The sequence below is a fragment of the Cnephaeus nilssonii genome (assembly GCF_951640355.1).
Source record: "Cnephaeus nilssonii genome assembly, chromosome: 19".
NCBI lineage: Eukaryota > Metazoa > Chordata > Mammalia > Chiroptera > Vespertilionidae > Cnephaeus > Cnephaeus nilssonii.
Genome location: NC_137090.1, coordinates 47,617,903 through 47,631,731, shown reverse-complemented (window position 1 = coordinate 47,631,731; position 13,829 = coordinate 47,617,903).

The following is a 13,829-nucleotide window of genomic DNA, read 5'->3' as shown; positions in this document are numbered from 1 at the left end:
GGCTGGGGGCGGGGCTGCCGCCATGTTTTCAGTTTAATTGCATACTCACTCAGATTGGATGGTGGGCGTGGATGGGGCGTGGCTGGTGGGCGTGGTTTATGAGTGTAGCGGAGTGATGATTTGCATATTATTCTATTATTAGATAGATGTTTTCAATTTCATTTAAAGTAGTCAATGTGTAAGAATTTTTCCTTACATTTTGTGTGTTTTGTGCTGGTTTAAGAAATTACATTTCTTGTATCATAAACATATTGTCCTCTAAAATTATTTCAGTGTAATTGAGATATAATTGACATATAACACTGTATAAGTGTAAGCGAAACAATGTCTTATTTGATATGCTTACCTGTTCCCCTACATTTTTTGAAGGTTTGCTTTTCGCAATTGATCTTTTAAGGGTTATTTTTCATATATAGGTATCCCATTGTTCCAGCACTCTTTACTTCATGGTCAGTCCCTCCTTTCCCTGCCCATTTCTAAACCAAGCCATGTGATATGCCCTCTGCTAATAAATGCTTGATCTGGGTCTGACTCTATCATCTGTTAATAGGTCTAATTTTCATTCCTGACATCAGCACTATTCCACTGTTTGAATTTCCATAGCAAATCATCTTGAATCCTAATGGGACCATTACTCCCTCCTTATTCTAACGTGTCTTAGCTCTTTATTGCTCCTCATTCTTCTGCATGCAAAATTTTATGTTTAAAAGAAACCGGTAATATTTTGATTGAGATTGCATCCAATTCATAGATTAATTGCAAGAGAACTGACAATTTTACCTCATTGAGTCTTGCCATGAACATTGCTTATCTCTTCATTTTTAAGGTATTCTTTTATTTATATTTTTGTCCTTAAGTAAAATTTTGTAATTTTTGAAACCAGTTGGACCTCTTTTGTTAGAATGATTTCTAAATTCCTTAGTATTTTCTATTGCTGTTGTGAGGATTCTTTATAAAAATTGTATTTTCCGATTTATTATTATTTAAGTATATGAACAGTGTTGATTGTTTCTAATATTGGTCTCTATGAAACAAACTTGCTGATATTTCTAGAGATTCCCTTGGGAATTCTCTTTTTTCCCCCCATTCAATTCTTCTACCCTACTCCCTACCAAGCTCCCCCCTACACACAGAAATCTGTCAGCCTGCTCTCTATCTATGAGTCTGTTATTATTTTCCTTGTTAGTTTATTTTGTTCATTAGATTCCACATATGAGTGAAATCATATGATACTTGTCTTTCTTGGGAATTATTGACTTATATAGAGACTAGAAGCCCGGTGCACGAAATTCGTGCACGGCGGGGGGTTGTCCCTCAGCCCAGCCTGTACCCTCTCCAATCTGGGACTCCTGGAGGGATGTCCGACTGCCCGTTTAGGCCCGATTCTGGTGGGATCGTGCCTAAACGGGCAGTCGGACATCCCTCTCACAATCCAGGACTGCTGGCTCCCAACTGCTTGCCTGCCTGCCTTCCTGATTGCCCCTAACCGCTTCTGCCTGCCAGCCTGATCACCCCCTAACCACTCCGCTGCCAGCCTGGTTGATGCTTAACTGCTCCCCTGCCAGCCTGTTTGCCCCCAACTTCCCTCCTCTGCCAGCCTGGTCACCCCTAACTGCCCTCTCCTGCAGGGTTGATCACCTCCAACTGCCCTCCCTTGCAAGCCTGGTCCCTCTCAACTGCCCTCTCTTGTAGGCCGGGTGCCTCCCAACTGCCCTCTCCTGCTGGCCATCTTGTAGTGGCCATCTTGTGTCCACATGGGGGCAGGATCTTTGACCACATGGGGGCAGCTATATTGTGTGTTGCAGTGATGATCAATCTGTATATTACTCTCTTATTAGATAGGATAGAGGCCTGGTACACAGGTGGGGGCCAGCTGGTTTGCCCTGAAGGGTGTCACAGGTAAGGGTGGGGGTTCCCTTGGGGTGTGGGGCAGCCTGAGCGAGGGGCCTGTGGTGGTTTGCAGGCTGGACACGCCCCCTGGCAACCCAAGGGGAGGCCCTGGTATCTGGAATTTATTTTCCTTCTACAATTGAAACTTTGTAGCCTGGAGCGGAGCCAAGCCTGGGGCTCCGGCAGCCATTTCTGTGGCAGTTAATTCACCTTCTACAATTGAAACTTTGTAGCCTTAAGTGGGTGAGCCCGGCCAGGGTGTGCGAAAAGCTTTGCTTCCCCTGTTGCCACCAGCAACCCTGGCCTGCTCTCTCAAGCTCCATTCTGCCGCCATTTGTTTGAATTTGTTTACCTTCTATAATTGAAACTTTGTAGCTTGAGTGGAGGCTTAGGCCTGCAACGGCTATGGAAAGCTTGGCTTCCTCTGTTACCTGGGAAACCTTGCTCTCTGTGGCTGTAGCCATCTTGGATTGGGGTTAATTTGCATACTCACCCTGATTGGCTGGTGGGCATGGCTTATGTAGCAGAGTGATGGTTAATTTGCATATTACCATTTTATTAGAGAGGATTATCTTGGGTTTTCTTTGTGGACAATCATATTTTCTGTGAATTTTGTTCTTTTGTACTTTGCTTTCTAATTCTAACATAGCAAAAAAAAAATCTAGTGTTACTTTACAAATAGGGCAGGACTTGCATGTTTTACACAGAGAACTCAAATTAGCTCACTACTTCATGTAGATCTGTGGGCACATATCCTGTACCAAAGAGAAATTACAAGCCAGACCCCTGCCTTTAGGGCCTTGCTAATAGTTGGGAACCTCAAGGGGCCATAACAGAATCTGTTCTGGCTTGCTGAGCATTCTTTTTGTTTCTCATACCTACGTATTCACATTTCTTTCTTTCAGATTTGGTTATATGTATATTTCATTATTTTTAAAATTTATTTATAATTTCTATGTACTTTACTTGGAATGGGCTCTGTCCACATCAGCTTACTTTGCCATATTGCCAAGAATCACAGCCCTAAAATCTTATACTTCCACACCAAAGGAATTACAATGTTCTCTGAGCCCTTTAGCTTTATTGAACCCTCTCAACCTTAAGATATTATGATTCTGTACAAAGATAAGAAAAGGAATTCCAGGAAATAATTCCAAATTCTTTTAGGTTCGGAGATAGACAATCTGGAAATTTTAGGTTCATTATATTTGGGGAAAATATACTTAGATCTAGCCCTGGCCGGTTTGGCTCAGTAGATAGAGCATCGGCCTGCGGACTGAAGGGTCCCGGGTTCGATTCTGGTCAAGGGCACATACTCGGGTTGTGGGCTTGATCCCCAGCAGGGGGCGTGCAGGAGGCAGCCGAGCAATGATTCTCTCTCATCGTTGCTCATGCTAACCTTCTCAAACTTACCCATCCAGGACTCAAGGTCTCACCCCTTCCCTATCAGGGCTCTGGATTTAGCATAGGAGAGGCAACTAAGCTACACATTCTGAAAGGGAGCAGGGATGCTTTTTTTGACTTTTTTTTTTTCAGTAAAAGCATCCTTGCTCCCTTGCTAGAGGGAGTCAATGCTTTCAGTAAAAGCATCCCTGCTCCCTTGCTAGAGGGAGTCAATCTTTTTTTTTTTGCCAAAGACCATGCAAAGGAGGTGATTCTAATCCTCCTCAAGAAGTTCTCCCATTTCTCCTCAGTGCCTCCAGAAAAATTAGGGTTAGGTCTAGGAATAAGAAAATCCCATCTATAATCCAAGAGGAAATAATTATCTCCTAAAAAGAATTCCCATAGCTGGCTGTGGCAGGCTGAATAATTCCCTCCAAAGATATCCAGGCCCTAATTCCTAAATCAACTTTTGATATGGTATAAAAGACTGTAGATTATTAGAGTGTCTTGGAGCTTGTCCTAGATTATCCGAGAGAGCCCAAAAAAGCAAGAGTCCTTATAACAGACAAGTAGAGTTATTTTATTACAGATGGAGGCAGAGATTGGAGTGATGTGACCACAAGCCAAAGGATGGATTCTCTCCTGGACCCCCCATGAAGAACTTTCCCTGCTGACACCTTGAAGTTGGCCCTGTAGGAATCATTTTGGATTGGCCTCCAAACCATAAGCGAATACATTTCTATTGGTTTAAGTCACCAACTTTATGGTAATTTGGTATAGGAGTAATAAGAAACTAATACACTGGCTGTTATATCATGGCATAAACTGGAAGTTCCTATAGTTCATAGAGGAGCAATATGAGAATGGATCATGAGGAATGAAGGATAGGTACAATGTAAGGCTGAATAGAAAGAGTTCATTGACATGGGAGCACTTTTCAGGATTTAGGGTTTAATCATCAGGCAGGAATGCCTGGAGCTGGCCCCCAAAAACTGCTGAGATGTCTCTTTGAAATTGGATATTTGTTATAGGGCTTCTGCAAGAACCACAGTCAGACCAAGTTTGGCAGGCCTACCTGTGAGACTGTGGTCCTCCAAGTCACTGGGTGGGCAGAAGTGTTCCTAGCCTGTGCTTCAAAGGGTAGGAGCTGGATTATGGGGTCACTTCAAGATCTGCAGGTGGGCCTAGCTCTGAGGACACAGAAGAAGAATGTGTCTTCTGACACTCTTCAGGACTGTGTGTTCAATTCCCAATTAGAGCACATACCTAGGTTATGTCTTTGATCTCCAATGGGGGCACCTGTGGGAGGCAAACGATCAATGTTTCTCTCTCACATCAATATTTTTCTCTCTCCCTTTTCCTCTATCTAAAATCATTAAACACATCCTAGGATGAGGATGCTTTAAAAATTTTCACACAGAAATCATGCTCTTCAGAGTTACTTAGAGGACACGTGACCATTCAGCTTTCATTTGTCTCCTCTATATTCCAGGGCATCTTTGTGTGATATAAAGAGATGAGCTGCATTTTCAGACTTGTAGGAGCTTGATGAGATAAATAAAATAATCCTGATTTCTAGGCATATGTTTTATTAACAGACCAAGTATACCTGAACTCCAGGGAATCAAATGACCCCCTGGTGGGGAAAATTTGCAGGAATATTTGGGAAACTCAGGCTACAACTAACCAAAGAGTCATTCCCTATGGTACTTGAACCTGTAAGCATTCAGGGCTCCCTAGGTTTCACTTCTCCCCAGAAAAGGGAGCACACAGTGACTAAAGTTGTAATTTGTCAAGGGAACTGACAGCATTAATTTACATATCCATTGTCTGAAACTGGGCAGAGGTTCTTTGGATGCAATAACTACTATCCCCTACAAAAAAAAAAAAAAATACAAATCCTTATGCTCAGAGTGATAGAAGAAGTTACTGGCCCCAGAGGATTTCTCCTTTAGTCCAAAAAGAGAATAGGAGGAAGTGAAACTGGAAACCTTATTAAGTCAGTGACCACTTCCCTGTGATTACCCGCCAGAGGGCACCCTGCACATCAGGGTTTCTAAGGCTATAGATAATTGGATTCAGCATAGGGTTGAAGATGGTGTTAAAAATTCCAGCAGCTTTATCTTTGTCTGAAGCCTCCTCTGAACCCATACGCATGTAGTTGAAGATACCAGTTCCATAGAAGAGGCAAATATTTAAATGCAAAATTAAAATTATTGGGGGGAAATGTGGAATTTTAATAGTATAAGGGTGATGCAAAATATAGAAAAACCTTAAAAATAACCAAAATTGACTAATCTATAAACATTTAAAACTTCCAGCAAATTAGCTAAGCTGAAACTACATTCCCAAATTCCATTTCTGTATGGTTCCAGGTTAGGGTTGGCCACATGGGGAATTTGCATGGTAGTTGTAAGGCAGAATCAAAAAGGAAAAGGGGAAATTTGGCAATATTTTTCAAAATTACTGGTGTGTTTTTTCTTTCACCCAAAAATTCCACTTCTGAGAATTTATGCAAAAGATATATGGGCACAAAAGTGACATACTCATGAGGTTATTTGTTGCAGCACTGTTTGTAATAGCAAATAATTGAAAATAACATAACTGTTCTTTATCAGAGGACTGACTATATTCATAATGGTATATCCTTATGAAGGATACTATGCAGCTATAGAAAACAGCTTTGTCTGTGCTAATTTGAAAGATATCAAAGCTATATTATTAAATGTAAATACAACTTGTAGGATGAATACAGTATGTTTTGGTTTTCATTGAAAAGGAGAAAAAGAACACACACAGGAATACTAATATAATATAATACTAGAGGCCCGATGCACGAAATTCGTGCACTGGGGGAGGGGGTGTCCTTCAGCCCAACCTGCACCCTCTCCAATCTGGGATCCCTTGGGGGATGTCTGACTGCCTGTTTAGGCCCGATCGGGCCTAATCGGGCCTAAACAGGCAGTCAGACATCCCTTTCACAATCAGGAACTGCTGGCTCCCAACTGCTTGCCTGCCTGCCTAATTGCCCCTAACCGCTTCTGCCTGCAAACCTGATCACCCCCTAACCACTCCCCTATAAGCCTGATCGATGCCTAACTGTTCCCCTGCCAGCCCGATCATCCCCAACTGCCCTCCCCTGACAACCCAGTCACCCCCAAATGCCCTCCCCTGCATATTCCCTCTTTATTAGATAGGGTTTTTTCTTTAACATATTGGACAGCCCTAATTGGTTTGGCTCAGTGGATGGAGCATTGGCCTGCAGACTCAAGGGTCCCAGATTCAATTCTGGTCAAGGACATGTACATTGGTTAGGGGCACATACCCAGTGGGGAGTGTGCAGGAGGCAGCTGATCAATGTCTCTCTCTCATAGATGTTTCTAGCTCTCTAGCCATTTCCCTTCCTCTCTGTAAAAAATCAATAAAATATATGTAACAAAAAAAGAAACATTTAAGACTTCTCCATATCTGCCTGGCTGGTGTGACTCTGGTTGAGACCATAGGCTGCCGCCACTGGGAGGGGGATCGTGCCATGGGGGTGTGTGCCCCTCGCAGGCTTAGACTCAGCCCAGGCTATGGCCATTGGGGTGCACACCCCTCACAGGCTTAGACTCAGCCCAGGCTATGGCCGCTTGGAGGGGTATCGGGCCGTGGGGGTGCACGCCCCTTGCACGCTGAGATGCGAGCCCAGGCTAAGGCAGCTGGGAGGGGGATCGCGCCATTGGGGTGTGCGCCCCTTGCACTCTGAGACCCCAGCCCAGGCTATGGCTGCTGGGAGGGGGATCGTGCCGTGGGAGTGCGCGCCCCTTGCACGCTGAGACCCCAGCCCAGGCTAAGGACGTTGGGGTGCACACCTCTCACTGGCTTACAGTCAGCCCAGGGTATGGCCGCTGGGAGGGGGATAGTGCTATTGGGATTTATGCCCCTCGCAGGATTAGTCTCAGCCCAGGCTATGGCCGCTGGGACGGGGATCGTGCCCCTCACAGGCTGAGACCCCAGTCCAGGCTATGGCCACTGGGAGGGGGATCGGGCCGTTGGGGTGCACGCCCCTTGCAGGCTGCCGCCGCTGGGCGGAAATCGTGGTGTGGGGGCACAGGCACCTCTGAGCTGGACAACCTGTGCTGCCAAGGCTGGGCGGACTGGGGGACTCCAGCAGGGATGAGAGGACTGGGCGCCGCCATCTTGTGGCCATGGGCGCCGCCATTTTTGTCGTGGAGTGATGGTTAATTTGCATATTACTGTTTTATTCGATAGGATAATATAATAATATAATATAATATAATATAATATAATATAATATAATATAATATAATATAAACAGAGAGCTCATGCAACAGCTGTGAGCAATTGAATTGTGAGAAGAGGGTCTCTCTTGGCCTAAAGGATAAGAGGGACCAATATAGAATGCTCAGGTGCCTTCCCAGGAGGCCCTCTACACAATGAAAAGGATTAAATCCTTACATGTCCTTTTTAAATTGCTGCCAGACATTCAAAGAATTAGTTTGTAAGTTTGCTTGGGATAATTGTATATTATGCTGTTGTAATTCTAAAGTATCAAGAGATGTGTTAAGTTTGTCTCCAAGCACCAAACAGATGATTTTTTTTTCTTTTATCCCCAAGGGTGCAAGGAACTATTATAAGTACTGGGGGTGATCCAAATCTGGGGAAAATTTTAATGACAGTGTAGAATAATATCATGTAAGGATATTCTTTGTTCTAGTCCATGGCAATTCCCTTTCAAACTGGCTGTACATTTCTTTTTATATAGACAAGGTCTTAGTTACATTTTCTGCACCTCTACCGGGGGCAAGTAGTGATAGTAGTGACACCCTTTCTTTGGTGTCCACACAAGCCAGAAACCTCTCTGTAATTGTACACACAAAGGGGCATTGTTTTGATTTTGTGTCATACAAAAGGGAAGCTGGGTGGAGACCCCTGTGTATTTATACTTTCTTGCCCCACCCATGGACCTCCTGGATGACCAAGGTGTTTGGTATTATTGGTAACTACATTAGTCAGGGGATCAGTCCACGTAAGGGGTCTTACCCATGAACGGTCAGGAGCATAAGACCAAAATATGGTGCCTTCCCCTGACCAGCCTGGTTGCCTCCCAGACTGTGGCTTAGGCCCGCTTCCCATGGGGATTGGGCGTAAGCCATCAGTAGGACATCCCCTGAGGGCTCCCAGAATGTGAGAGGGTGCAGGTTGGGCTGAGGGACCCCCCACCCCCAGTGCACGAATTTCTTGCACCGGGCCCCTAGTATAATATAATATAATATAATATAATATAATATAATATAATCTTACATAATAAAAAGGTAATATTTAAATTACCATCACTACGCTACGCCCACGATGGGGCCAGCGGGAGACACAGGGGGCGGGACTCGGGGTGGCTGGGGTGGTGATTGGGCCAGCAGGACGCTGAGCTTGCGTTGCCAGCAGCAACGTGAGCTCAGCGTCTGCGCCATGGCTGTGCTGCGGCACAGACAGGCCTCTGGGGCAGCGAGCCGGCGTTTTGGAGGTTTGGAGGCGGCGGGGGGGGGGGGTGGGGGGGGTGGGGGGAGGAGGAGGGGGTAGGCGGGCAGCGTGGCTCCCCAGGGAGGAGTCTGGCGGCAGTTGGGCTGCAGGAGCACGTGGTGGCGGCCCCAGCCTTCCTGGGCGGGAGGCAAAGGCAAGACCCCTGCCTGGGCTCCTGCCGCAGGAGGACCACGCACCCGCCCCGCCTCGCCCTAGGGGCCCAGGGACTTCGGAGCTGCCGACCAGCGGACAGACAGCTTACACGTGCATGATTAAATCATGCACTGGGCTTCTAGTATAATATAATATAATATAATATAATATAATATAATATAATATAATATATAATATAATAAAGTTTTTACTTGTAATATCTATCTATCTATCTATCTATCTATCTATCTATCTATCCAGAAGAATACTGGAGACACTGGAAGTATTGGTCTTCTCAGATGCAATGCAGTATTATTAACAACTAGAGGAGAGTGATAGAATGAATGAGTAAATAATATATTAGAAAAACAAAAGAAAAGTAAACCCATTTAAATAAGCTAATAAACTGATATTGGGCAAGTAAGTCTAAGCAAGAAAAGAAAATTGGTAAATGCAAACAATTACAAATAGAAAATGTTACAAACAGAGATACACAAGAAAAATTTTTTAAAGAGAATACTCCCTATAACTCTATATTGCTTAAATAAAAATTTAAGTAAAATAGGTACAATTATAGGAAAATGTAAATTAAAATATATTTTAAATAGTCTCAAAAGCCAAATAAAACAGAGGGAAAAAATAAAAAAAATCATCAAATAAATAATTACTCTAGTAGCAAGCTCTGAACTCATAACACTGTTGAAAGAAATTTTGTTTAAACTTCAATGACTAGAATATCACACGATATATAAACTTCCCTGCAGCAGAAAAATATTAAGCTCCCCAATACTGCAAAAACTATACAACAAAATATTATTTAAATATTAACACAAAAACACTCAACATTAACACTCTCACACACAGAGAAACAAGACTTGAAGGAAATACCAAAATGTACCTGTGATTTGAGTTATAATACAGGTGATTTTTATTATCTTTCTTCTACTCTTCTCCACTTTCTGATGTGTCTAAATTAATACATTTATTTTAATAATATTTTACAAAGTACCAACTCGTGGGCATGATCAAGACATACCTATTAAGTGCCACATCACAATAAACTAACTGAACAAAAGAGAAAGCAGAAAATACTTCCCCTGTGATTTCCACTGCACAGGCTGCCCCAATATCTTTAATGCTGACAGAATTTTCTGGGATCGTTCCCTGATAATAATCATAGCTAACCATTACCAAGACACTTACTCGGGACTAGGCACCATGTACAGGTCTAAGTGCTTTGCATGTATCAACTCACTCCTCACGTATTCCTCACAACCTCCTATTAGATGGATACCATTTTTAAAGACACGTTTTTTATTTTAGAATATTCATTCCCAGGTTTAATTTTCTAAAAACCTACAGCATCTGCGATATTGTTTTAACCTTTTGCACTCGGATGTCGAGTGTGACGGTTATTGAATGTATCAATAATTTGAAATATAAAAAAATCCAAATAAATAAGTTTGTATGAAAAGAAACTCCAGTTTTTTATTCTACGGCCGCGCTTTGTAAAATCTGGGGTATTTAAAAAATTAAATTCCGAGTAGAATAAAGGAATCGAGAAAAAAGCAAGCGAGTGCAAAGGGTTAATTTATTTTTTATTCAAGTATAGCTGGTATACAATCAATCCTACATTGGTTATATTATTTCAGGTGTATAATATAGTGATTCAAAAATTTTATACTTACAATGTGATCACTCCACCAATTCTTATTACCATCTGTCACCTTGCAAACTTATCCCAATATTATTGACTGGTCTCTTTTTTTATGAGTCTGTTTTTGTTTTGTTTTTAGAGTCCACATATACATAAAACTCTATGGCAATTGTCTTTCGCTGCCTGACTTAGTTCACTTAGCACAATACCCTCTAGATCCACCCATGTTGCACCAAATGGTAGGATTTCCTTCTTTTTTATGGTCCAGTAATATTCTATTATACATATGCACCCCGTCATCTTTATCCATTCATCTGTTGATGGACACCTAGGTTACTTCGTATCTTGGCTATTGCAAATAATGCTGCAGTGAACATAGGGGTAGAGCTTTTAGGAGCTCTCCTAATATTAAACCATACTTGTGTTCCAGTATAAACAAAGGAAGTTGATATGCTAATGTTTTATGTAGGCTTTTGTAGTCATATTTATTAATAAGTTGGTCCACAGCTGTTTTTTTGTATGTGCCAATCTTACTTTTTATTATGATATCTACTGCATTAACTTTCATAGTAAACTTGAAGCCCTGCCAATCTGATCTGTGAAACAGGTTTAATTTTCACAGTATTCCTTACTGATAAATCAAGGTGAAGATAAACAAGTTTTTAAAATAAATTGATACCTTAAGAAAAGAGCAAAAGGAACTTTTTGGAGCTAAATCACAAATATTGAGAAAGGTATCTCTCCAAGAATCAAGGATAATAATCATAAATTACACTGACAATTATTTCAGATACGTGAGACCCAGAAACTTATTTTATGCTTTAAGTCATTGTGATAGGATTAGACACTGAAACAAATAAAACTGCTTACATTTGTTCTTCCAGTTTTTTGTAAATTTAATTTTATATATCTTGGAAGTCATGCAAGTATACTACAGTCAATTTAGAGAACTAATTTAGAACATATATAAAAATAAAAATGTTCATTCTTTTTGAGACAATGCCACTCTTTGAACTTATTTTATAGTGAAGCATAGTGGTCCCTCCTTTGGAAAAATTGCTGTTTGAACTACTCTGTTATTCTTAGTCTCTTATTCTGTAGGTCAACTCTGTTATTTTTAGACTGTAAAATAACTTTGATTTTTTGCTTGAATAGAAAAGATAAACTTAACTGTCTGACCTTGCAAGCTAGCCATCTAAAGGGGCTGATACACTGATACTGATAATTCCCATAATCTCTTGCCAAGCGTTTGTTCATCCAAGATTACAGGTGTTTATAAAGATATGATATGATACTCAAGGTTACAAGTTGTCTGTATAGATATGACAGGTGTTTGTTAGATATGATATATACTCAAGATTACAAATTGTCTGTAAAAATAACTTACACAAGGACCTAAAAGAACATAAAAAGGAAATGCTTCCTCCTTTGGGTGTTCAGAATTTGACAGAGGTAATCAATCTGCTCTGAACCTGCGCACAATAATGATGACTCCTAACTAATTGGCTGATTAAGATGTCTTGTCCAGCTCGCTGATGTGCTATACAATAATAGGAATTCAAACAACAGTGATATAAATAAAATATATGAGTACTAGTAAATTTATGGCAACATTGTCATCATAAAAATTTGGAATTACTCCAACATCTATCAATAGACAACTGAGTAAAATACATTATTGTGCTTACATAAAGAAATACTTATTCAGTTGTAAAAAGGACTCATGTTATATCAAGGTCCTTGGCTCCAATCAAGGATTCAAGTGATCACTTTAGGTCCACAGGTGTTTATTGATACCTAATGGTTGTCTTCTCTTGCCTTGGGCACTTAGATACAGAGCTACCAGACATGGTAGAAGTTTGGTGCCTAGATCTCCTGGGACTAGGTCGTAAACTTGTGCAAAAGGGAAATAACAACACCTGTTAACATGGATTATCTCTGATCCCAGAGATAAGACCCAGCTCCATGGAGTCTCCAGGGAAAGGAGGAACTAGGCTGAGAGGGAGCATCAGGAGCATCCACCAGGTCAGGCATGAGACTGCCTCAGTGCTCCCATCTGTGTCCTCACTAATGCGGCTCCAGGGAGGTTCTGCTTCCTCCTCCCTCCAGGTTCCTTGACTCAGATGCTGCATTAATCACTAGAGAAGTCTCCGCCATCCAGTTCAACCTGCTTAGTGGGTAAAAGTTGGATTATTTGGAAGGTCACTCAGAAACCTAGGTCTGTTCCTCATCCCAGACATGGGTCTCCACAAGGAGAAGGAAAATAATGGGTAGGGAGTGAATGGTTGTTGTTTTGGTTTTTTGTTTTCTTGGTGCAGGGCTCAGTTAACCATATGCCTCAATTCATGACACCTCATCACCACCATTCCTTGCAAGATACCTTCTTAATATTATTGTCTTTTATTACATCTAATTTCCATTCTCTTCTTCTCCCTCCACAAAGTAGCCACTTAAAAATCGGTATGTGCGCTTGAATAATTCATGTCTTTGTATGCTTGTGTGTTTTATATACATGTAGTGTTGTGCTATAAATCCCATAGTGTTTCTTACTTTCTGTGCTAACACTATAATTTTTATGATCCACTCTGCTTGCTGTGTGGATACTCAAATCCCTGCTTTTCTTATCTTTTTCCAAACCATACTCTATACACACAGATGAATTTTCTTAGTCTAAATCAAACCCTATCAATTTCTTGCTCAAAGCATTTAAAGAAATTCCCATAACAATTAAAAAAAATAAAAAAAGGAAACTAGCCTATGAGGTCTACTTGTCAGCTCCTACATACATCTCCAACCTCAACCAGTGTCCTTCTCTTTCTTCTGCTCCCCACACTTCAGCCATACTGGCTTTCACTCAGTTTGTGGAATTCCAAAGCTCTTCATCTCAGCGCCTTTGCCTTCTCCCCCTCCCTCACCTCATCTCTTGGAAGTGCTTTCTCTTCCTCAGCCTTCAAGCCTCTCCTAACTGTGGACATTGGTGCAGCCCTTTTGGCAAGACTTTGGCAATATTAGTCATCTTGGGCCAGGCTCCCTGGAAGCGGTGACTCCTCGGAACTGGGACAGAGTTTAGTGAAAGAGTGACCTCAGAAGGAGAAGATGGAGGGAGGTGAGCAGAGATGTGGACTCAGCACATTATGTTCAGCCTGGTCTTGAGAGGGGATTTGGAACATGAATTGTACACATTGAATGAGTCCCATTGGAGGCAGGAAGTCAGGCTTGTCCACCC